General features: G+C 51.3%; 1 protein-coding gene and 1 long non-coding RNA gene across 4 annotated transcripts in view; one reads left to right on the top strand and one right to left on the bottom strand.

Annotated features, from left to right (window-relative positions):
* The first annotated feature begins 225 nt into the window (after positions 1 to 225).
* LOC132653644 (uncharacterized) lies at positions 226 to 7526 on the top strand. The gene is made up of 4 exons (XR_009591411.1): positions 226 to 734; positions 1109 to 1167; positions 1788 to 1902; positions 4721 to 7526. It is a non-coding gene; the product is annotated as an uncharacterized LOC132653644 (long non-coding RNA).
* An 11322-nt stretch (positions 7527 to 18848) lies between these two features.
* The window catches only part of Sugp2 (SURP and G-patch domain containing 2), a 39280-nt gene continuing 35083 nt past the window's right edge, over positions 18849 to 23045 (bottom strand). For all 3 annotated transcript variants that reach the window (XR_002476447.2, XM_060381918.1, XM_021638079.2), the window contains one exon: positions 18849 to 22245. The gene's annotated coding sequence lies outside the window, so the exon portion shown is untranslated. The remainder of the gene's footprint in view (positions 22246 to 23045) is intronic.

The following is a 23045-nucleotide window of genomic DNA, read 5'->3' as shown; positions in this document are numbered from 1 at the left end:
TGAGGTGAAGGGGCAGAGGAAGGGGAGGGCACCAGGAGGTCAAAAGGAGGGACTCCTGGAGTAGGGACCCAGTGGGAGGAACAGAAGGAAGATGGAAGGGCGGAGCCTTTGATGAAGGGGGAGGAGCCATGAAGTCAGGGGTTGGGAGCAGAGGTATTAGGGGCAGGGGGAGAAGCAGAAGGTAGCTAAGGGGTGAAGGCGGCGGGGGGTGGGAGAGGTGGGGAGGCTCCGGAGGGGCTGTCCGGGGTGGTCGCTGGGGAGAGCCCTGGGCTGAAGGGTTGAAGGCTGAGCAGACTGAAGAAGCTGCTGGTGGTGGGTGGTAGACGCCCAGGGTGTGGGGACAGAAGCGGACGTCCTGTATGATCCAGTGACCCAGAGATAGCGAGAGACACAGGAAATGGATGGACAATGACCCTGCGCCTTCCTGCCTCCTGCCAAGGGTGGCTCTGAGCCTTCAGGTGGCTTCTTCGGAAAGAGAAAGTTCCCGGACCCTCGTGCAGCTGAGGCGTGAGGACAGCTTGAGCCCAGCTCCCCAAACGGGTGGGGGTGGGCAGCACCTCAGTGAGCGACACCCTCGCCGAGCAGAGCCCTAGGCTCCATCTGGGCACCAGATCTTTTGGGCCAGGCGGCGCACACCTTTAATTCCCGCTTGGGAGGAACAAGCAGGCAGATGCCTGTGAATTCTAGACCAGCCTGGTCTATATAATGAGTACTAAGCCACGCAGGGCTAGAAGGTGAGACCCTGATTTTCAAAAAATGCTGGGGCTAACTAGGTTCTTAATTGTTACAGGGCCTCAAGATCCAGGCGTTGGGGGTTTTGTTGCATGCCCCTGCCACTGGGCCCTGGGAGTCTGTCTGCCCACAGCAGCCAGCCAAGGATTCTTTAGGGGATTCCCTATCTGCCTGTGTTCCCCAGTCCCGTGGGGGTACCCCTCGAAAATCCCTTTACTGTCCTTTTCTAGAAGGTTCTACAAGGGCTTCAGTGTTCTGGGGACAAATGTGCAGCTTGGCACCTAGAAGCCTGTGAGCCTCCTGGGCTCTCAGCATTGAATTTCCTGTCCGACAGTTTTTCTAGGCTCAAGCCCCCTTGCCTCTCTGCTTTCTCTAGTTGGAGCTGGGTGTCTGAGCAGGTGGCTACCTTTCGTGGAGACAGTCTCTGTCCAGGAGGTGAGTGCCTCTCCCTCCATCCTCCCAGTAGTGTCCTCTCCTTGTCCATCCAGGCTGTGCGGTGCTGTGCCCTGCCTCTGACAGCCCAAACCAGGGCTGCCTGAGTCCCCTGGGCCTCCCTGGCCTTCCTCCTGTTGACGCTCTGGATAAAGTTATTATATGTGGACATATTTCTGCTGATTTCTGAGTCACAGCAGATGTAGGAGCCCCTGAACCCCTAACCTCCTTGACAGAACACTTATCCACAGCTGGGGAAAGCAAGGTCCTCTCCAACTGCTCCAAATCTTGAGAGGCAGATGTAAAGCAAAGCGTTTGGCTTAGCCTTTCAGGCCTGGAGCCACAGGATGTGTGAACACTAGGAACAAAGAAAATACCATCTGCTGTGCTCACAGGGACTTTCTCCTTATTAGCAACACACACACACACACATATCTGAGCTCATGGAAGTGTTCTGGTCTGTCAGGCACTGGGCTGGCTGCAGAGCCAAGGTACCGTTATTGGGCAGTGGGGGTGGGGAGTAACTGAAGGCTCAGGCAGGCTTTGTGCTGTGTGTGGACACGAGAAAGGGTGAGAGTTGAGAGTTCTCCTGAAACAAGGCTGATAGGTGCCTGTCTTCCCAGGACTTGGGAGGTGGAGATAGACTGATAGAGTTCAAGGTCATCCTCAGCAACAAAGTGAGTTCAAGGCCAGCCTGGGCTACGTGAGATACTGCTCAAAAACAAATACTAGAAGCAGGTGAGTCTCTGTGTGTTCAAGGACAGTCTGGGCTACTGGGCAAGTTCCAGGCCGGCAAAGAGACCCTGTCTCAAAAACAAAACAAATAAACAAACAACAAAAAAGGGTTCCTCACCTTATCCTGGCTTTGGTGGTTCAGCTAGGGCTAGAACAGGGCTAGCCCGGAGCAAGCCAAGGGTGGCTGTGGCTTCCTCCATGTGGCAGTGGACTAGGCCAAGGCGAGGGGCTGGGGGACCCAGGCAGCGTCCAGAGTCCTTCTCTCCCCTGGGCCTCAAGGACAGTCTTTCCAGGATGTCTTTACTTGACTGAATGAGCCTCCTGTGCTCAGGAGGAGCCAGATCAATGTCAGTGATTGGGAACCGCCACCCACACTGAGCAGCAGAGGCTGTGTGAGCACTGGCTTCCAATCAGGGTCTCTGCTGCATCAGAGCACGACTGTCTTTGTCTGGGGGTTCACTCCCTCTCCCCCTAACTCCTGTCCGTGTGGCTCGCTCACTGTTCCTCTCCTATGAGGCTTTGTCCCAGCAGCTAGAGCAAGCCAACCTGCCACAAATCCCTTTCCAGAAAACAAGTTTCCTGACCTTGGGCTCTGGCTATGTTGACCAGGCTGGCCTTGAGCTCTGCCTCCCAAGTGATGGGGATTAAAGGTGTGGCACCACTATGCAGCCATAATTCAATTTTTAAATAAAAATAATTCCTTAGCTAGGCAGTGGTGACACACCCAGCACTTGAGAGGCAGAGGTAGGGGGTTCTCTGTGAGTTCAAGGCCAGCCTGATCTACAGAGTGAGCTCCAGAACAGTCAGAGCTACACAGTGAGCTCCTGTCTATAAGTAAGGAAATAAATGGGTGCAGTGTGGTTGCGGTGCGGCTCTCCAGCCTGCTCTTCTCTCCAGCCTGCTCTTCTCTCCAGCCTGCTCTTCTCTCCAGCCTGCTCTTCTCTCCAGCCTGCTCCCCCACACGGCTAGCCATACCCAGTGGGACAGATTTCAGATCTTCTCCTCCTTCAAAATTCCTATTTATCCCTCAGAAACCTACCCCCAACGCCCTCACTTCCAAGGAGTCCTTTCTCTTTTGTGCCAGGTCTCTGTGCAGTTTGTGACTCCCCAGTCTGAGTGTGTCCCAATAGCACAGGGGCGGGAAGTGCTGTGTTAGTGATTCTGCAAACTTGGACTTCTCGCCCAAGAAAAGTTTGATTCAGTGAGAGGATCCAGCTCTCCAGCTCACACAGGAAGAGGCCAGGGTGTAGGGGCTGCCTGCTGTGCAGCAGCAGGAGGAGGCATGCTGGGTGCTGGGCCGCACTCCATTCCCACAGATCTAATTACCCTCATTTACCATGTGCGCTAATTGCCTCCTGGGAGCCAGGTGGCCGGGTGGGGCCGGCCCATTTTCAGGAGTAGGTCACAGGATTATTTTTGGCTAATTCGTCCTTGTAGGCTCCGACATCCATGCCTGTGAAGGGCAGAAAGTGGGCCGGAGGAATTGTGGCCACATTAGGAGGGACTCTGGAGAGCTATGTGAGCAGGGAGGGGATGGTGGCAAGGGTCTCTGGCACCTAGGCAGGGGACACTCGGCCTGGGGGTCAGCCAGCTTCATCAAGCAGTGGACCTAAAAGAAAGCTTCAAACATGGTTTTGTTCACACCTCTTAGTTCTCAGGAGGCTAAGGGGGATTGCTGTGAGCTCAGGGCCAGCCTTAGCTACACAGAGAGAGCCTGAGCTCCATAGAGAGACCCTGCATTAAAGGTAGGTAGGTAGACAGACAGACAGACAGATAACAAACCAAACCCAAACCACGGCATTGCCTGGAAGAGCACTTTAGAAAGGGGAGTGTGTCAGATGGGCATGGGGTCGAAACTTGACTCCCACGTGGCTTTCTGCCTGACCATCATGATTTCTAAAATTGTCACTTTATGGAGCAGAGGGACACATAGCAAGCACAAAGGTCCTGAGGTAGAGACAGACTGGTTTTACTGGAAGACCAATGTGGTCAGATGCAAATAAGCCAGAGATCCATGAGGTGGCTGTGAGTCCTGATGTGAAGGTGCAGGAGCTGAGCAGAGCCTTGAGAGGCCAAGGGGAGGTGTTTGTGTATTTTGAGGGTACCAGGAGCCATGGGAGACTTTGGAGCCAGAGAGGGAGGCGGATGTGACCAGCTGAACGCTGCAAGCGCGGCAGGGTTTCAACTCTGCATGCCAACTCTGCCTTTCCTAGAGCCTCAGTTTCCCCATTCTGGGCAGTCCCCCAGACACACAGAGGCTGCACCTTGCTGGAAGCCCGGGACTGCTGGCCTGGCCTCGGCTCCCTCGTCTGCTCCCACCTCCCACAATCCTTCTGCGGAGCAGCTGTGGAAACAGCAGAGTGGGGAAGGCGGCTTGGAGGGGCTCCGGGGGCCGCGTTCCCGCTGCGTGACAGCCCACGCGAGGCCTCTGGGCGCCGAATGTTCCCCAGCAGCCTGTGACTCAGCCTGAAGCCTCCTGCTGCAGTCTGCACAGGGAGGCCAGCCCCAGCTCCTGCTGCCCCCAGCTGGGCTGGTGGCCCTGAGCCGGGGCCCTCCCCAGACCAGCCCCACCAAGGGGCCCTACGCCTCCCCACACACACACCCCTGTTCTATTTCTCCGGCTCCAGAAGTTTCAAAGGTTCCTGGGGCCTATGAGAGGTGACCAAGCAGGACTAGAAGGTCCCCTAGGCCCGCCCCTTGAAGTGTCCCCTCTGCCACCCTCCTGAGCTTTGTTGTGGTTCGGAAGTTTTTCTTTAACTTGAGGCTGGGGTGTGCAGACGACCCTGGGCTGACCAGTTTCTTCTTTCCTTCCATCACACAGGTGGAGAACTCAAACTTTCACTGTCGGCCAGCTACACAACCCACACACTGTCCCGCCATCCATGGCTGGTGTTTGTGATCCCCTATCTCAGGCTGAAGCAGCCTCCTAAGGCAGAGGGAGGAAGGAGGAGGGAGGGAAAAGAAAAGGGGAGAGGAGGAGAAGGAAGAAGGAGGTGGGGGAAGAGGAGGGTCTGTGTGTGAGAGAGAGAGTGTGAGAAAGTGTGTGTGTCTGTGAGTATGTGAGAGAGAGGGAAAGCGTGTGAGTTCATACATGTGTGTCTGTGTGAGTGTGTGCTCGGGCATGTGTGTCTGTGTGTGAGGCAGAGAGAGGGGGAGACAGTGTGTGTGTGTGTGTGTGTGTGTGTGTGTGTGTGTGTGTGTGTCCTGAGATGGGAAGTGCTCTAGCACGGGAGGTGAGGGCACAGTGTCTGGAACAGAGTGACGAGGATCCGAAGGCCCTGGAGAAGCCACTGAAGGCACCTGAGCAGGAGGACTCCCATGTGCCCTTCCATGCTCAGGAGCTGCATAGCCTGTTTGCGGACAGGCTCTCACACACTCACTGCGAAGCCCGGGCTGGCCTTGAACTCAATAGGCAGCCAGGCTGTGAATGGATCCCCTGTCTCCACCACCCCTGCATGGAATGACAGGGCCCAGCACACCCAGGCCTGTGGCAGAGGACTGGAGGGTGTGCTTGCATGTGTGTGTCTGTGTGTGATCCTCTGTTCCTCAAGGATGAGCTGAGCTCACTTTCCTCCCACGCGGCAGGAAGCCCATCCCTGGAGCCCTCTTCCTGCCCCTGCCTTCCTCTTTCCAAGGGGCCCTTAGGTCTTATCACTGAGTCCCAGCCACAGTAGCAGGAAGAACACCTGTTTCCGGGAGAAGAAGGGACACCCCAGCCCAAGGTGTCAGGCCCTGGCCTGCAGCAAGGGTGTTACTGAGCCCTATATTAGGTACCCACTGTTTGCACAAGGAGACACACACATCGCCAAGGACCTGGGTTTGATGTTTTCTTTTTTTTTGGGGGGGAGGGGCTTTTGAGACAGGGTTTCTCTGTGTAGCCCTGGCTGTCCCCGACTCACTCTGTAGACCAGGCTGGTTTTGAACTCACAGAGATCCTCCTGCCTCTTCCTCCCTAGTGCTGGTGTTAGGCCCAGCAAAAGCCTAAATATAAGAAGGTATGAAGAGAACTCAGGAAACTAATCATCCATCAATGCAAAAACGCAAGAGACTCTTCTTGACCATTGCAGTGGGGTCACCTCTGCTGGTCAGCTAGGAGTGGCCCCAGGAGACAAAGACCTTGGGTTTTTAAAAGACACAAGGCGGGAATCTCCTGGCGTTGCCTTCTTGGCGATTTAGGGTTGGATGAAGTGTTTAACTTTTAAAATAATTGGTTGGTTCTGGGCACCCTTAGGTCCAGTCAGTCCTGCCGTAAATATCTGATCTCCAAGTCAGTTTGGAATTTCTTGCCACATGAGATATAGCCACAGTTAAAGATGGGAGAGTAACTAATTTATCCCGTGTCTATTCTGAGGAATGGGGGTTACAGGCTTTGGATCAAAGGTCAGGAACTATGCAGGAGAACGATTGGGGTCATTTGGCCCAGTTTCTAAACAAAGCCCATCTCACCAGCGCCAGCCAGTGATTTTTTTCCATTTAGTAGAGATCTCTGCTTGTTCTCTTCCTTATCTCTGCCCTCACAGATGGCTAATGTCAGGAACTTTTACATTCCTCGGTTCTCTGGAGAAGCACTGAGAGGCTTTCATTAACATGGGCCTAAAACTTGCAAATATAAGTTATAAGGCAATTAAAAGAAACATAGGTTCCAAAGTTAGTCTGATTCTTTCACTGGGATCACAGGCAAGCACCACTGCGCCCGGCTCTGGGTTTGAATCTTTGTCTAGACTTGTCAGGGATTGGTAGGGCTTGTTCCCCCAGCCGGGGTCTGGTGACAGGTAGAGACATAGGGGTGTTTTAGAAGCAGGTTCTAGGTGCAGTGGTGTACACCTACCATCCCAGCACCCAGGAGAATGGGGCAGAAGGACTAGGAGTTCAAGGGCCAGCCTTAGGTACTTAACAAATTTGAGGTCAGCCTAGAGGACATGAAACCTTGTCTCTAAATAAAATTAAATAACTGGGACCTTTGATCCCAGCCCTTGGAGACAGAGGAGGGTGGGCCTGCACTAGTTTAAGGTAGAGGGAACTCCAGGCCATCCAGGGCTACACAGTGAGACCCTGTCTCAATAAGGGAGTGAATGCGTACTGACCTGATGTGTGGCTTAGAGGAGTCGTACACTCGCTGAGCCTCTGCCATCCCAACCCAGAACAAATACTAAAAACTAAGAACGAGCCCAGAAACCTGCCATAGGGTGGCGCTTCTACCTCAGCCTCTTAAGTTGGGGAAACTGAGGCTAGGAATAGGTGTGGGCCTGCCGACAGGACTTGAGCTGAGAGAGGTGTAGAAGGTGTTAGGGCTCAGCCTCCCTCTTGTATGCAGAAGACCCAGAATTTAGGAGTTCAGGGCTGGAGAGATGGCTCAGTCGTTAGGAGCGCTCAAAGCTCTTAGAGAAAACCTGAGTTCAGTTCCCAGCACCCACACGGCAGCCTCCAAACACCGTGACTCCAGTCCCAGGGCATCTGACGCCCTCTGCTGGCTGCTTCGGGTACTGCATGCATATGTGGCACAGAAAGACATGCAGGTAAACATCAGCGCGAATAAAGAGAAAACATGAAACAAAAACAAAGTGGAAAGTGATCAGTTAATGAAGACACCTGATGTCAACCTCTGACCTCGGCACATACCTACACATATGTGCACACACATGTAAAGTTGGGAGAGGTTTCCTGTCAGAGAAGGAATTCAAACAGGAAAAACTTACGTGGAGAACTAGTGTGCCTGGGAAGGGCATGGACGCGGGGGTGACATTTGAGCTGAGAGCTGGCAGAAGAAAAGCCAGGCACACAGGAACCACGCATGCCCCAGGTGGAGGGCACAGCGTGTGTGAAGGCCCTGAGGCGGGAAGCTGCTTCCTGTGCTCACTGGTCTCCTGTCTGAGGCGAGGAGGCTGCTGCCTCTCTTCTGGAAGCCACAGGAGGGTTTGGAGGCTATGGTGGTTTGAATGAGAATGGCCCCCAGGCTCATGTATTTGAATGCTTGCTCTCCAGTTGGTGGAACTGTTTGGGAAGGATTAGATGGTGTTGGAGGAGGTGAGTTACTGTGGTGAGGTTTACAGTTTCCAAAGCCCAGTCCAGGTCCGGTCTCCGCAACCCTTGCCTCCAACTTACCAGTAAGAAAACTGGATGTAAGCTCTCAGCCACTGCTCCAGCGCCGTGCCTTGCTCCCCGACAGGACGGTCATGGGGTGACTAACCCTGGACCGTAAGCCTCACGTCAAATGCTCTCTTTTATAAGTGTGTCTCCTCACAGCAACAGAGCAGTGACTAACACAGACGGGTTTGACAGTTCTGAAATGTTCTCACAGCTGCCACAGGAAGTACTGGGAGTTGATGCTGTCAGGGAGGCTAAGAATGAGCTCCAGCAGTTTCTGGGAAAAGAGATGGCTCGATTCAGGGCAGGCATGGAAAGATGGTCAAGCGGAATAATGTTCTAGAGGCTGAGGGAGGAGTTTAGGGAGAACAAGATTTTCTCAACACTGATCTGGGAGATTTGGGGGATGGGACTAGTTAGAGTGAGGCCCGGAACTTGGCTGCACTCCACAGTCCAGATGACTCCTCTCTCAAGAACATTCCAGCTGGGCCAGGTGCTTGTGTCCTGTGTCCACAGCGCCAGCGTGGCCTTGTCTCTGGAAGGCTGGCTCAGAGCTGGCAGGAGGAGGGCTGGCGGCCACACCCACTTCCTCCCAGCCTTGCTCAGTATCGCTGACTAAGCAAAGCTCCCTCAGCAGGCCTTGAGGATATGGTCCAGGATGGGTGGGGACCTGCAGAGTCATGGTGACATGGGTTGAGCCTGGAGAACAGCGGGCTGGAATCTGTGAAGGAAGGTTCTGGGAAAAGGCTGCACCTTACAGAGAGCCTGCTGCAAGACTGATGAACTGATGGGAACTTTCAGCCCCAGCGCCCAATTGCAGTTTACCTTGGCTATGGTTAGCCCCTGAGGAGCCATTCATTCCTTGGCCACCACTGGGTCCAGCCTAACATCTTTGTTAAGTCTCAGGTGAACCCTTCAGCATGAATTAAGTTTGCAGACCACCAAGTCCCACCCATCAAAGGCTGCGACAGTTAGGAGGCTCAGGCCTGTAGCTGAGGCTTCCCCCTCTGCCGTGCCCCACCCCTGATTCACCTGCATCTGACAGTGTCTTGATTAATGATTGTCTTTGTCCTGTTTCTATAAATACTTGGATACGGTTACCACGTTGGAGCATGGAGTTTGGGGTAACCTGAATCTGTGTTCCTGAGCCGTGGTCACACATTTGGCTCCAGAACAAAATACTTCTTATCCCCTTTGAGGTGACAGTTGCACTTTTGTATTAGCACATCCTGACTGCTTTTGGCTTACTTAAGAGGGGCAAGAACTGTGTTCTGAATCAACTGGGTTCCACCTGGGACCCAGAGACCCTGGTTTGGGCCCCTATTTTCCCCTGTGCACACACTCAGACTCACTGAGTCATTGGTCCTTGAGAAATGGTCCCCAGGTCACAGGGAAGACACAGAAGAGGGGGAGGAGCTTTCTTCCAGGGGGAGCTGGAACCCAGGCCCTAGGATGCTAGGGAGGCATTCTGCCAACTGCACCCCAGCAACTCTGCTTCTCTGTTTGTATTTCACATCAAACACTGAAAAAAGGCTGGGTGTGGAGGTGCAGCCAGTCCCAGAAAGGACGGTGTCCAGCCAGGCACCATCCCTGACACGGCTGGAGTGCTAGAATACTATCCTTTACCTTTTTTTTCATGCAGGATTTCATCCAACTCACTAAGGCAACCAAGTATGGTGGTTTGACTAAAAATGGACCAAAGAGGCTCATAGAGTATTTGAAAGAATTAGAAGGATCAGGAGGTCTGGCCTTGTTGGAGCAGGTGTGTCGCTAGAGATGGGCTTTGAGGTTTCAAAAGCCCATGCGAAGCCCAGAGTCTGTCTTTGTCTGTCTGCCTGTCTGTCGCTGCCTATGGATAAGGATATAGTTTCTTGCTACTGCTCCAGTGCCATGCCACGCCACCATGCTCCTGTCCTAATAGACTAAACCTCTGACACAGTGAGCAAGCCCCCAGTTACATGCTTTCCTTTAGGAGCTGCCTTAGCAAGGTGCCTCTTCACAGCAGTAGGACACTAAGAATAACCTTGAACTCCCTACTGAGCCTTCAGCTTCCTAGTGCGGGGTGGCAGGCCCATACAACCATGCACAACCAACCTCCAAGACCTTGTGCTGGGAACACCTACTCAGGCTCCACTCACTCTGGAAAACTGAAGGAAAGCAGTGGACTCTGCCCAGAAAACCTGGGTGAAGACGAATGTTGCCTCTCACCCCTGAAGCAGGAGCCCTCAGCTGACACTACAAGCTCCATTCTGAACGCCATTCTTGAGTGTGACTCTGCCTCTGGGACTGGACTTGGCTTGGAGTGTGTCTGGTCTTGAGGGGATGGATCTGTGCTACCCTGACTGGCTTCAGCTTCTGCTCTCCACATCCAATGGATTCCTGTTCGCCCTTCAGCACCCAGTGTAATTAGCCCCTAGAGCCTCTACATCCACATTCCTGGGCTGTGTTTGGTGCTGATTCCAGAAAGGCAGAGCTCAGGAGCTGTGGGTTCTCAAAGGACCTGGAGTTTTCTAGAATGGGGAGTGTGCACATCACTCATTCACCCATCACTCGCTGTATTGGTTGGTTTTGTGTGGAAGTGTAAGCCAAATATATACTTTCCTTAGCCAGACATGGTGGCACATACCTTTAATCCCAGCACTCAGGAAGCAGAGGCAGATGGATCTCTGAGTTTGAGGCCAGCCTGGTCTTCAAAGTGAGATCCAGGGCAGCCAGAGCCACACAGAGAAACCCTGTCTCGAAAAAATAAAAATAAAAACAAACAAAAAACCAAACCAAACTAAAACCTTTTCCTCTCCAACTTGTTTTTTCGCCAAAGTGTTTTGATACAACAATAGAAACCCTAAGACTAGCTGGTACCAGGAGTGGGGTACTCCTATGACAGACCTGGGGAGAATTGTGGAAGGACTTTGGAACTTTAGACTAGGAGAATCTTTGAGTGTTGAGGCCTCAGTGGGAGCTTGGAAGGTAAGAATGTTGAGAACAGTGCAGAAGATGGAGTCCTGGCTTATGAAATTTCAGAGGGAAGTTTAAAGACTCTATTGGGAGTGTTTGCTAGTTGAAGATTAAGTGGTTCTGGTTAGCTGGGGCTGAAGAACCAGCTGTGGTTAACAAGATACCAGAACTATTAAAGCCAAACGTTTGCATTACTGGGACAATTGATGCTGGTCAGCTGGAGCTAAGAAATTAGTGGTATTAAAGCTGGGCATGGTGGCATAGGCCTTTTATCCCAGCACTTGGGAAGCAGAGGCAGGTGGATTGCTGTGGGTTCGAGGCTGACCTGGTCTACAAAGTGAGTCCAGGACAACCAAGGCTACACAGAGAAACCCTGTCTCAAAAAAAAAAAAAAAAAAAAAAAAAAAAAAAGAAATTAGTGGTATTAGGAAGACAGAAGCACCAGTGAGATGAAACCTTCTGGGAAGAGATTTCTGAGAGCACAAAGAGGCTGTGTTTCAGAGGCAGCTGAGAGGCTTGGTGCTGGCAGCCGTATTCAGCGATATGGAAGAGTCACCCCGGTGGCACTGGCTTTGAAGGCATGAAGGGGTCATGGAGCGGCTGACGCCCAGCACTGAGAGGCCAGGAGAGGCCATTGGTAAGGCACAGCCTCATTGACAGCTGAAGGCCCAGGACTGAAGGGGTCATGGAGAGAAGTTGAGGCTTGGCACATGAAAAGAGCCTATGAGCAGCTAGTGGTGAAACTGCAGCCCAGTTACAGCAGAAGACGGCAGCTTTTTGGAGATAGCAGTACCGTGGGATGAACACCAAGGAGAGCAGCAGTGGAGTGGAACCAGAAGTCTAGAAGACAAGCTGTGTGTGCTGCAGAGGGCAGAGCTGGAGCAGTGACCTAAGCCTTCTGGAGGAGTCCAGAAAATCTTGAGTGGGGCCTAGGCATTGGATGGTTGGATTTTTATTTTGCTTTGCTTTGATTACAACTATGCCCCCATTTTTCCCTCTTGAAGTAAGAAAATATTTTACTGGAGCCCACAGTTAAGAGATTTTTAGTTTTAAAAGACTTTGGTTTTTAAAAGGTTGGCTATTTTAAAGAAACTGAAATTTTAATGTGTTTGAATTTGTAAAGACTGTGAGTCTTTAAGTTATAGATCTTGAGGGGGAATAAGAAAAGAAAGGTGGGCTGGAGAGATGGCTCAGAGGTTAAGAGCACTGTCTGCTCTTCCAAAGGTCCTGAGTTCAATTCCCAGCAATCACATGGTGGCTACCAACCATCTGTAATGAGATCTGGCGCCCTCTTCTGTCCTGCAGGTGTCCATGCAAATAAATGTTGTATACATAATAAATAAGTAAGTAAATAAGTAAGTAAATCTTTTTTAAAAAGAGGTTATGGCTTAATAGTGATGTAGTGTTTTGTGTCAGCTTGACAAGGGGCCAATTGTATTGGCTGGTTGTGTGTCAACCTGACTCAAGCTAGAGTCATCAGAGAGGAAGGGCGTCAGGTGGGAAAAGGCCTCCATGAGATCCAGCTGTAAGGCATTTTCTTAATTAGTGATCAATGGAGGAGGGCCCAGCCCACTGTGGGTGGTACCATCACTGGGCTGGTGGTCCTGGGTTCAATAAGAAAGCAGGCTGAGGGGGCTGGAGAGATGGATCTGTGGTTAAGAGCACTGACTGCTCTTCCAAAGGACCGGGGTTCAATTCCCAGTACCCACATGGCAGCTTACAACTGTCTGTAACTCAGTTCCAAGGGATCTGACACCTTCACTCCAATGTACATAAAATAAAATTAAACAAAAAAAGTAGGCTGAGCACCCACGGAGAGCAAGCTAGTAAACAGTACCCCTCCATGACATGTGAGCCAGCTCCTGCTCGAGGCCCTATCCTGACTTCTGGCGATGGACTACGATCTGCGAAAGCCGAATAACCCCTTTCCTTTCCAACTTGCTTTTTGGAAGTGGTGTTTCATTGCAGCAGTGGAAACCCTGAGAGACTCACTCAGCCACCACTCCCGCACTGATCTAGTCCATTTGTTTACTGTGATGGTTTGAATAAAAATGGCTCCCATAGGCCAAAAGGGACTGGTGCTACTAGGAGGTGCGGCCTTGTTGGAGAAAGTGTGTCATTGGTTCAGCTTTAAGGTTTCAGAAGCTCATGCTAGGCCTAGTGGTTCAGTCTTTCACGCCTGCAGGATCAGGCATGTAGAACCCTCAGCTCCTTCTCCAGCACCACGTCTGCCTGCATGCTGCCATGCTTCCCACCATGATAATAGACTAAACTTTTGAGCCTGTAAGCCAGCCCCAATTAAATGTTTTTCTTTTTAAGAGTTGCTGCGGTTGGGCGGGAGAGATGGCTCAGTGGTTAAGAGCACTGTCCACTCCCAGTGGTTCTGAGGTCAGTTCCCAGCCACCATCTATACTGGCATCTGATGCCCTCTTCTGGCATGCAAGTGACCTTCCGGTAGAGCACTCATATATGTAAAATAAAATAATTAAAAAAAAAAAAGAGTTGCTGTGGTCATGGTGTCTCTTCACAGCAATGAAATGCTAAGATGTTCATTCACTCACTCATTTCTTCACTCACAAATTCACTCACTTTCTAATTCACACATCCATTCACTTACTCATGTATCTTCACTCGCTCATTCCTTTATTCATCTACTCATTCATTCAACATTCACCCACTGGTTTACCCTTGCAGCCACTGTCCATTCCCTCAGCCACTTACTCAATTACCTGTTCACTTGTTCACTCATTCATTGATGGTTCTTGATGAAGCTGAGGTGGTCATGTCTCAGGTGTGCCACAGCGCCTTGCCTCAACGAAATTCCTCCCTCTTTCCCCCACCTTGATTTCTGAGACAGAAATCTCACTATAAAGTGCTGGGCTCATGGCATGTCAATCACAGCCAGCAGAGAACCTGCCTGTCCGAATGTTCCAGAAAGAAGTGTCTGTGGCCTTTAAGCCTTCCCACCCCCTGGGGAGAGTGGCCAGAGAGAGTCACAGGTCAGAAGAACTCATGGACTCCCCCGAGGTCACAGCTGCAGTGAGTGTTCTCAGGAGTCTGTATAGCAACTGTAACTCAGCTCTTGGGTGTTCTAGGCTAGTGGTTCTCAACCTGTGTTGTGACCTCCAAAAGAGTACTGGAAGCCACAGGTATTTACATTACAGTTCGTAATAGAGAGAAGTTGCATGTAGTAGCACGGAGGTAATTTAATGGCTGCGGTCCCCACAGCATGAGGAACTGTGTTAAAGGCTCACAGCATAGGAAGGGGAGAACCACTGCTCTAGGCGATCTAAGGGCTAAAAGCCTAGGAGGACCTGCAAGTTCCCTACAGGCACTGCACCCTGCTCTAAGCCGTAAAAGGGATCGAAGCATGTTGGATGTTTGTATTCCAGCACTTGGTGGAAACAGGAGGATCAGGAATTCACAGTCACCCTCAGCTCCCCACCGGGTGTGAAGCCAGCCTGGGCTGCATGACACTGAAAAACAGACCTACATAATGTAAAGGGAACTTTGAGGGAGCATTAACCGAGAAGTTTGTTCCTAGAGTCTTTGTGTGCCTGCCTACCTAGGGGACCCTTGTGCCTTGTGTACTCAGAGGGGGATGCAGGCTCCCTCACAGGTGTGTCGCAGATGCTTTGATCTTCATTCTACATACCTTAGTGACTGCTTGGCTAGGTATGTGTGTAAGGGAAATAAAGTCTTCAGCCACACAATCACACATATGCCCAACTTCACGGCAGCATAGTACACAGACATCAAAAGGTGTGAGATGTCTTGATATCTGTCAAGATGGATACAAACTGTGGTCCATTCATAAAGCAGAATGTTACCCAAGATGGAAGTTCCAACAAAAGCTACAATGTGGATGGATGAATGGAAAAACATGTCAGTCACAGCAGCCGAGCACAAATGGCCCCACGGTGTGTGACCCCACCCAGAACAGCATGGTCCAGGGATGGGAGGCATTGCAGAGGCTGCCAGGATTTGGGAAGGGCGGGAGATTGCCGACGGGGGCGGCTCTCCTTTGGGACAATGCCCTGAGGTTGAGATATCAGGTGTGGAATCCCGGACTTGGGAAGCTTTTGCTGCTCTCTGTGCAGCTGTGTCTGTGCTCACGGAGCCCAGAGAACACCCTCAGGTTTTCCTCAGGAGCCACCCAGCTTCATTTTGAGCCAACATCTCTTTCTCTGATCGGGGCCTCTCTGAACTAGATTAGGCTAGACCAGCTGGAAAGTGATCCCCAGGGGTCTCTCTTCCTCCCAAGCACTGGCGGTAGAGGTAATGCCAGCTCTGGCTTTTTAAGGGGTTCTGGCATTTGAATTCAGACTCCGATGCTTCTATGACACTTTACTGAGCTCTCTCTCCAGCCCACAAACTTCTTTTTTGGGGGAACAAGGTCTCATTACATAGTCCTGGAAACCTAACTCACAGATCTGCCGGCCTCTGCTTCCTAAGTACTGGGATTAAAGGCTAGACATTTCACTGAGGTCCCACTGTCTATCAGGCAGAGCCCAGAGCTGGAAAAACAACTGTCCAAAGATGATCAAGGGCTGGCGAGAGGGCTCAGCAAGTATAGGTACTTGCTGCCAAGCCTGAAAACTTGAGTTTGATCCCTGGGAACCACGTGTAGGAGAGAACTCACCCAAATTGTCCTCTAACCTTCACACAAATGTGCACACACACACACACACACACACGCACGCGCACGCACAAATGTACAACACAGAGACACATGGTGCCAAGAGATCACTCTGTTCTGGCATAGAGAGGACAGGCAAAGAAAGCATTTGTGTGAAGGCATGAAGGAGGATGAGTGAGTGAAGGGTTTTGAAGGATGAATAGAAGCTTGCCAAGTTAGAAAGTCCCCTGACTGTAAACTCAGTGGAATGTATAGAGTCAAATAATTTTCAAAACGAACAATCTACTTCCATTTGGATACTTGGGGGCAATCTGAAGAGCATAGAGCTCATAAGGTCAATTTTTGCCTGAAGATGTTTATGGCTAAGACTATGTGAACACTCTCCTCTGGTATGTGAGAAAAGGCAGCAGGACTCCTTGGGGCCTGTTCAGACCCAAACACAGAGCCACTGTCCAGGCCCACCATCTGGCTTCCCTCTTGTAGGCAGGTTGCCATGGACAGTAGGCCTGATGATGGATGACCACAGGTCATGAGGTTGTTCACATGGCGCGGAACTCAGGCAAGCTACCCAGCATCAGTGGCCATCACTCTGTGCTGAGGCCTGACCCTGTACCCAGCCACCAAAGTAATACTGAGGAGCATGGCTCAGCAGTAGCGACAGTTCAATACTGGTGAGGGACTGGGGTGTGGCCTGATGGTGGCACATTTGCCCAACACACTGCCACTGCAAAAAAACCAGCTTCTATTCTCAGCACACAAACCCAAGTCAAAGCAGACAGACACAGAGGACACAGATGCCTCCTTCCTCCACCTTTAGAGTGCTGGAATGATGCATGTGCAGCCTATTCCCAGCTTAAAATTCCACATCTCTGAACCTTTTTTCCCAAAACAAGGTTTCTCTGTATAACCCAGGCTGGCCTGGACTTCAGAGATCCACCTGCCTCTGCCTCCTGAGTGCTGGGACGAAGGGCGTGCACCATCACCACCCGAGTCTGCTGAATCTTACTTACACAAAGTACAGGCTGAGGGCCAGAAAAGTCCAGAGTTCGGGATATTTGCTGCTCTTGCAGAGGACCAGAGCACCCAAAGCCACTTGTAACTCAACTCTAGGGGAAATGGCCCCTCCTTAATGCTCAGCCGCTTTGGGCATCCTCCTCCCCGCCGCTTGAAAAAGTCTGTCTCAGGTTGGGTTTCTTATTCTCAAGTGTGTGTTGTGTCCCTATGTCACCCCCAAAAGAACACAAAGCTATTCCTCCACTTCTATCCCCAGAGGCCCAGTGTGGTCCCATTCTGGAGATGCCCCCACTGGCATCTCCAGACCCTTCTGAAACCATCCACGAGGGAACAAGTGTTCAAGACAATTCAAGAGCAAACTTCTTCAGTCTCTACTTTATCAGAGGACCACATGGTACTCACAGCTCCATGGGCTCTGACGCTCTCTTCTGGCCTCCTTGGGCACTGCTACCTCCCCTCCCTCTACCCCAACAAAGACACAAGCATATTTTTAAAATCCTTTTTAAAAGCTTTCTCAGGTTATCACAGCAGTAGGACAGCCGAACAAGCACAGTTCTTTTCACCACAGGGCCTTGGCAGTTGACCCCTTCTCCTGGCAGGCTCTGGGTCCTCCTTTCAGGCCTGTGTCTTCTTTTCCTTCTTTTGTACACCTCTCAGGTGTGTGGTGGGAAGCAGGGTGCCTGCACAATGGCAGGGTGGAAGTGGGTCTTTTCATTCAAATCTGAGGCCTTTCTCTCACAGCTGCTTCCCAAACAAAAGCCAGTGGTTGCAGCTCCCTCAGGATTATGCCAGCCTGCCACCTTGACTTCCTGCTTGCCTTCTTCTTTGGCTCCTCTTGGAGCCGTGCAGGCACTCTCCTTCCGACAGGGTCCAGACTGGGGAGCAGATGGCACCCCAACTTCGACATGAGGATCTTGCTCAGCGGCAGTTATTAAAAGCCTCTCCAGGAAGCTGGGTATGGTGGTGCGTGCCTGACATCCCGAGGAGGCAGGATTGGGGTTCAAGGCTGCACATGCAGGAGCCTCTAAAGCAGATGAGCCAGGGGCCTTTGTGAAGAGTGCTTGCCTAGTGTGGGAGAGATCCTGGGCACTAGCCCCAGCATCCGGAAACCATCCGGTCACCATCCGGTCAGGGGCATAGTCCCAGGGTCTGTGTGCATTAATTGCTCCTGGGACTCACGTGGTGAGATCCTTTGTCAAAACTATCCCCAGACCAAGTGTCTCAGCCTTGTTTACCCGATCCCTACTTAGCCTTCACCCATCAGGTCATACTAGACAAGGGCAGACCAGCCAGTCCCACAGACCACAGAAGTGAGCTCAGGCCCGTGAGCACCACCTACCAAAAAGGAACTTGTGTGAGATTTTCCTCCTCTCCAACCCATTCCCTTCTTGATAGAAATCTCAGCTATATAGCCCAGGCTGGACCCAGACACTAAGACTGAAGGTGTGGACCCCATTTCTGGAGTTGGGCTATCACCAGAGCAAGGCCTGAACTTTTGGACTCTTGATCCTCTCGTCTCTGCCTGTTCTTGTTCCTACAGTGCAAGTGTGTCAGGTCCAAAAGGAGCTCAGGAGAAACGCCCAACTCCAGTGTCTGCTGGCCTCCAGGCTCACTCAGGCTCCACTCGCAATCCTCACCCACGTTCCAACCTTCTCCAGCCTCACTCCTAACCCACACCACCATTTCAGCCTTGTGTTTTCTTGGGCCCCGTAGGTCTCCTTTGCCCACTTCTCTCTCCTCTCACCTAGTTCAGCCTGCTGGCCACGTTCCACCTACTTTCCCTCCCTGCTCCGAGCTGCCTGTGACTGTATTCTCCCTCAGACCTTAGGGTGGCTATGTCCCAGTTTATACATATGGTGTTGAAACTCCTGCTTTTATAAAAGCATGATACATACATGATACTAATATGGGGGCACACACTCATGTCCTCTCAGCAGGACAATCAGATTCTAGGCCGGGCTGGTTTCCACAGAGGGCTTCTGTGTTCATGCCAATGAAAGGCAGCCAGGAGCTGGGTTTGCAGGGAGCCTGGTGGAGTCAGCCCAGTCAAGGCGGCCCGGGTGCAGGCACCTTCCCTGTCCACACTTCCCATTCAGAACCAGGTTCCTGATCTCTGGACCAGAATGTAAACTCATACTGAGATTGAAGCCATGGCTGCCAGCTGTCATGTCAGACAGGAAAATGTGATCTGAAGGAGTGGACACTACATGTATGCAGGCAGATACTCATACACACACAATAAGGATAAACCAGGTGATGGTGGCACACACCTTTAATCTCAGCACTAGGGAGGCAGCAGCAGGTGGATCTCTGGGAGTTCGAGGCCAGCCTGGTCTACAAAGTGAGTTCCAGGACAGCCAGGGCTACTCAGAGGAACCCTGTCTCAACAACAACCAAAAGCATTAACACAAAACCAAGAATATTCTAAGGGACTAGGGACTAGGGACTAGGTTATTAGCCCTAGCTGCTCTTTAAGAAGACCAGGATTCCCAGCAGTCAACAGTGATTCACAACCACCTGTAACTGTAGTCCAGGAGATCTGATGCCCTTCCATCCTCTGTAGGCACCAAGCAAAACACCCACATATAAAATTAAATGTATTTAAAAACCAGTATTTTAAATAGAAAGAATTGAGGGGCCAGTAGGATGGCTCAGTGTGTAATGGTGTGTGCTGCTAAGCTTGATGACCTGGGTTCAATCCCTGCTCTCACAAGGTGCAATGAGAGAACTGAATCCTTGTCCTGCACACGGGTGTGCTGGTATACGCAGCCACATTCACCTGCCACACACACACACACACACACACACCAATTTTTAACTAAAAAATTTTAGGGGCCAGAGAGATGGCTGTCTGTTCTTCCAGAGGCCCCAGCAATCACATGGCGGCTCACAACCATCTGTAATATGATCTGGTGCCCTCTTCTGGTATGCAAGTGTACATACAGATAGAGCACTCATACATAAAATCTTAAAATTTTTTTTATATGTATGGGTGTCTTGCATGTATGACTATACACAGTATGTGTGCAGTGCCTACTGAGGCCAGAAGAGAGCATCAGATCCCCAGGAACTGGAGTCACAGATGGTGTGAGTCGCCATGTGGGAACTGAACCCTGGTCTCTGGAAGACCCAGTGCTCTTAGCCACTGAGCCATCTCTTCAACCCCAATAAGTGTAATTTAATAAATGTAATTAAAAACTTTTAAGAGACAACAAAATAGCTGTGAAAGTATGAATCATACTTTCAAATCCAACTGTCTGAAAGCTGTGGAAGCAGAACACTCTGGAAGGGGACAGGTCTCTGTTCCGCTCCACCTGGCCAAGCATTCCAGTAAATACTCGGGAGCTACCGGCTGCTTCCCCTCACTAGGGCTCACGTGTGCCTGACATTTTACTTTTCATGTGTGGGTTAGAGGGGCCCCTCATGCTCGATTCCATGTGCATCTGGGTTATGCTGATTAGCCTTCGCGTAGGGTTAGAACTCCCATGTCAAGTGACCCTTCTGCTTCAGCGTCCCAAGCAGACGAGCCCCTGTGTGTGGGCACTACACAAGCTTGCTATTTGGGATTTGTTTTCCATGTCTCAGTCTGTTGCTTAGTTTATTACTATTATTTTGGTTTTTTGACAGATTTCTCTGTGTAGCCGTGGCTGTCCTAGACTCACTTTGTAGACGAGGCTGGCCTTGAACTCACAGAGATGCGCCTGCCTCTGCCTCCCTTAAAGGCACATGCCACCACCGCCCAGCTCAGTCTGTTGCTTAGATACACCCTCAACTTCCCTGGACCAGAAGCTGAATGAAGGGAGCAATCTCCTGTATGAGACACACTTAATTATCACATGGCCCTAAATTCAAAGTCACAGAAAAGAGAGTTTCGTCAACCTGACACAAGCTGGTGTCCTCTGAAAGAATCACTGCATTAGATCAGGCTATGCATTTTCTTAATGAGTGATTGATGAGGAAGTGCCCAGCCCATGGTAGGTGGTCCTAGGTTCTCTAATATAAAGTGGCTGAGCAAGCCAGTAAGTAGTACCCCTCATGGCCTCTGCATCAACTCCTGCCTCCGGGTTTCTATCCTGTGTGAGCTCCTGTCCTTCTTTTGATGATGAACAGGGATATAAAAGTGTAAACCAAAACCAAACCAAAACAACAACAACAATTAAAAAAACACCTGTTCTTGCCTACCTTGTGTTTTTGCTCATGGTACTTCACAGTAGCAACAGAAACACCAACTATGACAAAGGATATTTTACCTTCTGATGGCCATTTCCAATTTGTCAAAGGAAACTGAGGACTGAGGTAAAAACCTGAATGAGGAGCCCATTTGGGACTGGAGACCCAGTCCTGTGTCCACCCCCATGACCCCACCATGACTGTGGTGAGAAGACTCAATCGGGCCACCGTCACGGTCAGCAGTCCCCCAGGACACAGGTGGGGAGAAGCTTCTGAAGGGCCCTGTGCCGCCTGTCAGTCTCCATGCCGCTCCCAGGTTTCTGAGGGCAACATTGCCCGTCCTGGGTACCATGCTCCTCCCGCCTGGTCTCCTCGTAACTCTCCTGCTTAGGGATAGGGAAATGTTGGTAGAAAAAACAGAGGCCAGGGATCCACAGTGAACAAAATCACGTCCGAGGTCCCACTGTTCAGTGGGAAGATACAAAGCAGCTCTTGCTCCAGGTAGGGACAAGGCAAGTAAGCCATGGACAGTCATTCTCTCAGAGGCTACGTGTGGTGACAGAGCCATGATCCCAGGACTCCAGAGGATGAGGCAGAAGATCTTGAGTTCAAGGCCAGCCTGGGTCACAGGAGACATCTATGGGGAAAACCTAGTCATTGGAGGTTTGAAGAGTACAGTGGGCCTGGGAGAGATCTGTCATCATGTACAAGAAACAGCCTATCATTAGGCCTGGGAGAGATCCGTCAAAGTTCAGGGAATGGGGTCCTGAAAGACACCTATTTGGGGGGACTAGTGACATCATCATCAGGCCTGAGGACACTCATGAGGGCTAGAGATGTCTAGGGACATTTGTCATTGGGTCTGGGTTAACACTGCTGTCTTGTCAGGCCTGGGGATGTTTGTAGTCAGGGCTGTACCTGGGGACAGACACACTGTTAGATCTGGGGATACTGGTCATCAGGGCTCAGAAACCCATTACTGGGCCTTTAGACACCTGTCAGGCCTAGGTCTGCACTGCCACCTTTCACATCCTCCTCACAGGACTGACTCAGTTTCACTCTGTGGCTCAGGATATCCTAGAAGTGATAGCAATCCTCCTTTCTCAGTCTCCTTAGTGCTGAGATTACAGGGCTGAGCCACTATATTTGCTGTTCTTCAATACAGAATATGGCATAACTCAGGCTGGCCCCAAACTCCTAATGTCTCCGAACCCATGGATGCCTCAGTGACTGCGGCGTGGGAGCTGGGCAGCAGGTCTGCTCTGCATTTATTCCAAGCACTCAATATCGACAACACCATGACTTCTTAGATCCTCACAAACACAACGTCCAAGTGGTGATATCACAAGTATCTTCTAGGTTTTACCAGGTACCAGAATCAACTTTCACGATGTACATCCAGGAACAGGAGCGTGCCAGAGCCAGGGCAGGCCAGGCCAGCACAACTTTTGGAATCCATGGCCCTTGTGGGTGTGACCCTGGAACTAGAAGGACAGGACAAACAGTGTGATAGGGACAAGGCCTCACAAGAATATTCGACAACTGTCCTCCACAGCCCTGCCCACAGAGCAGCTTGGCTGGAGAACAAGGTGGCCTCTGGAGGGCGAGGACATCAGGGTGTGTGTGAGGAGGGTCAATGGCAGCTCACACTGACCGGTATGAGGTAGCTGTTCCCTCTCCCCACCACCATCCTGTCCCCAGAAGAGCACCCAAGAATATCATTCTCAACTTGGGAAGCAGCCCCTGAAAGTCTTAACTCCCAGAGTAACAGGAGACTTGGTGCCAGGGCCACCTACCCACAATTCCTCAATCATCTTAAGACCCAATGGCCCAGCACATATGCAGATGCCTGGAGAGAAGCTAGAGAGATGGAGCTAGAAGCATGCCCACTTATGATAGGAACTTGTCTCAAGAGCCCACCATGGACCAGGGGCCCACTGCAACCCACAGCCACATGGAAGCTGCTAGAAAGTGAAAGAAGAGACCTGAAGATGAAGACGCAGCCTGGGTGGGGTCCCTGACTTGTCTTCTCCCACCCTGTAGACTGCCATGTTCATTCAAGTGGAGCATTTCCACAGCTACCAAGACCTGTGGGTTGCCAAGACAACAGAAGAGAGTGGGGTGGGCCTGGGCTGCAGCAGCTGTGAAGAAGGGGCACAGTGGAGAACAGAAGGCAGAGCCAAGCACATGCCCATGACAGCGGAGCTACAACAGCAAGATCCTTCAGCTGTGCTCATGGCTGACACCTGACCACATGTTCCCAGCCCTGAAGCCTTTCCAGACT

The sequence above is a fragment of the Meriones unguiculatus genome, chromosome 4, assembly GCF_030254825.1.
Source record: "Meriones unguiculatus strain TT.TT164.6M chromosome 4, Bangor_MerUng_6.1, whole genome shotgun sequence".
NCBI lineage: Eukaryota > Metazoa > Chordata > Mammalia > Rodentia > Muridae > Meriones > Meriones unguiculatus.
This window is presented reverse-complemented; position numbering and strand designations above follow the sequence as displayed.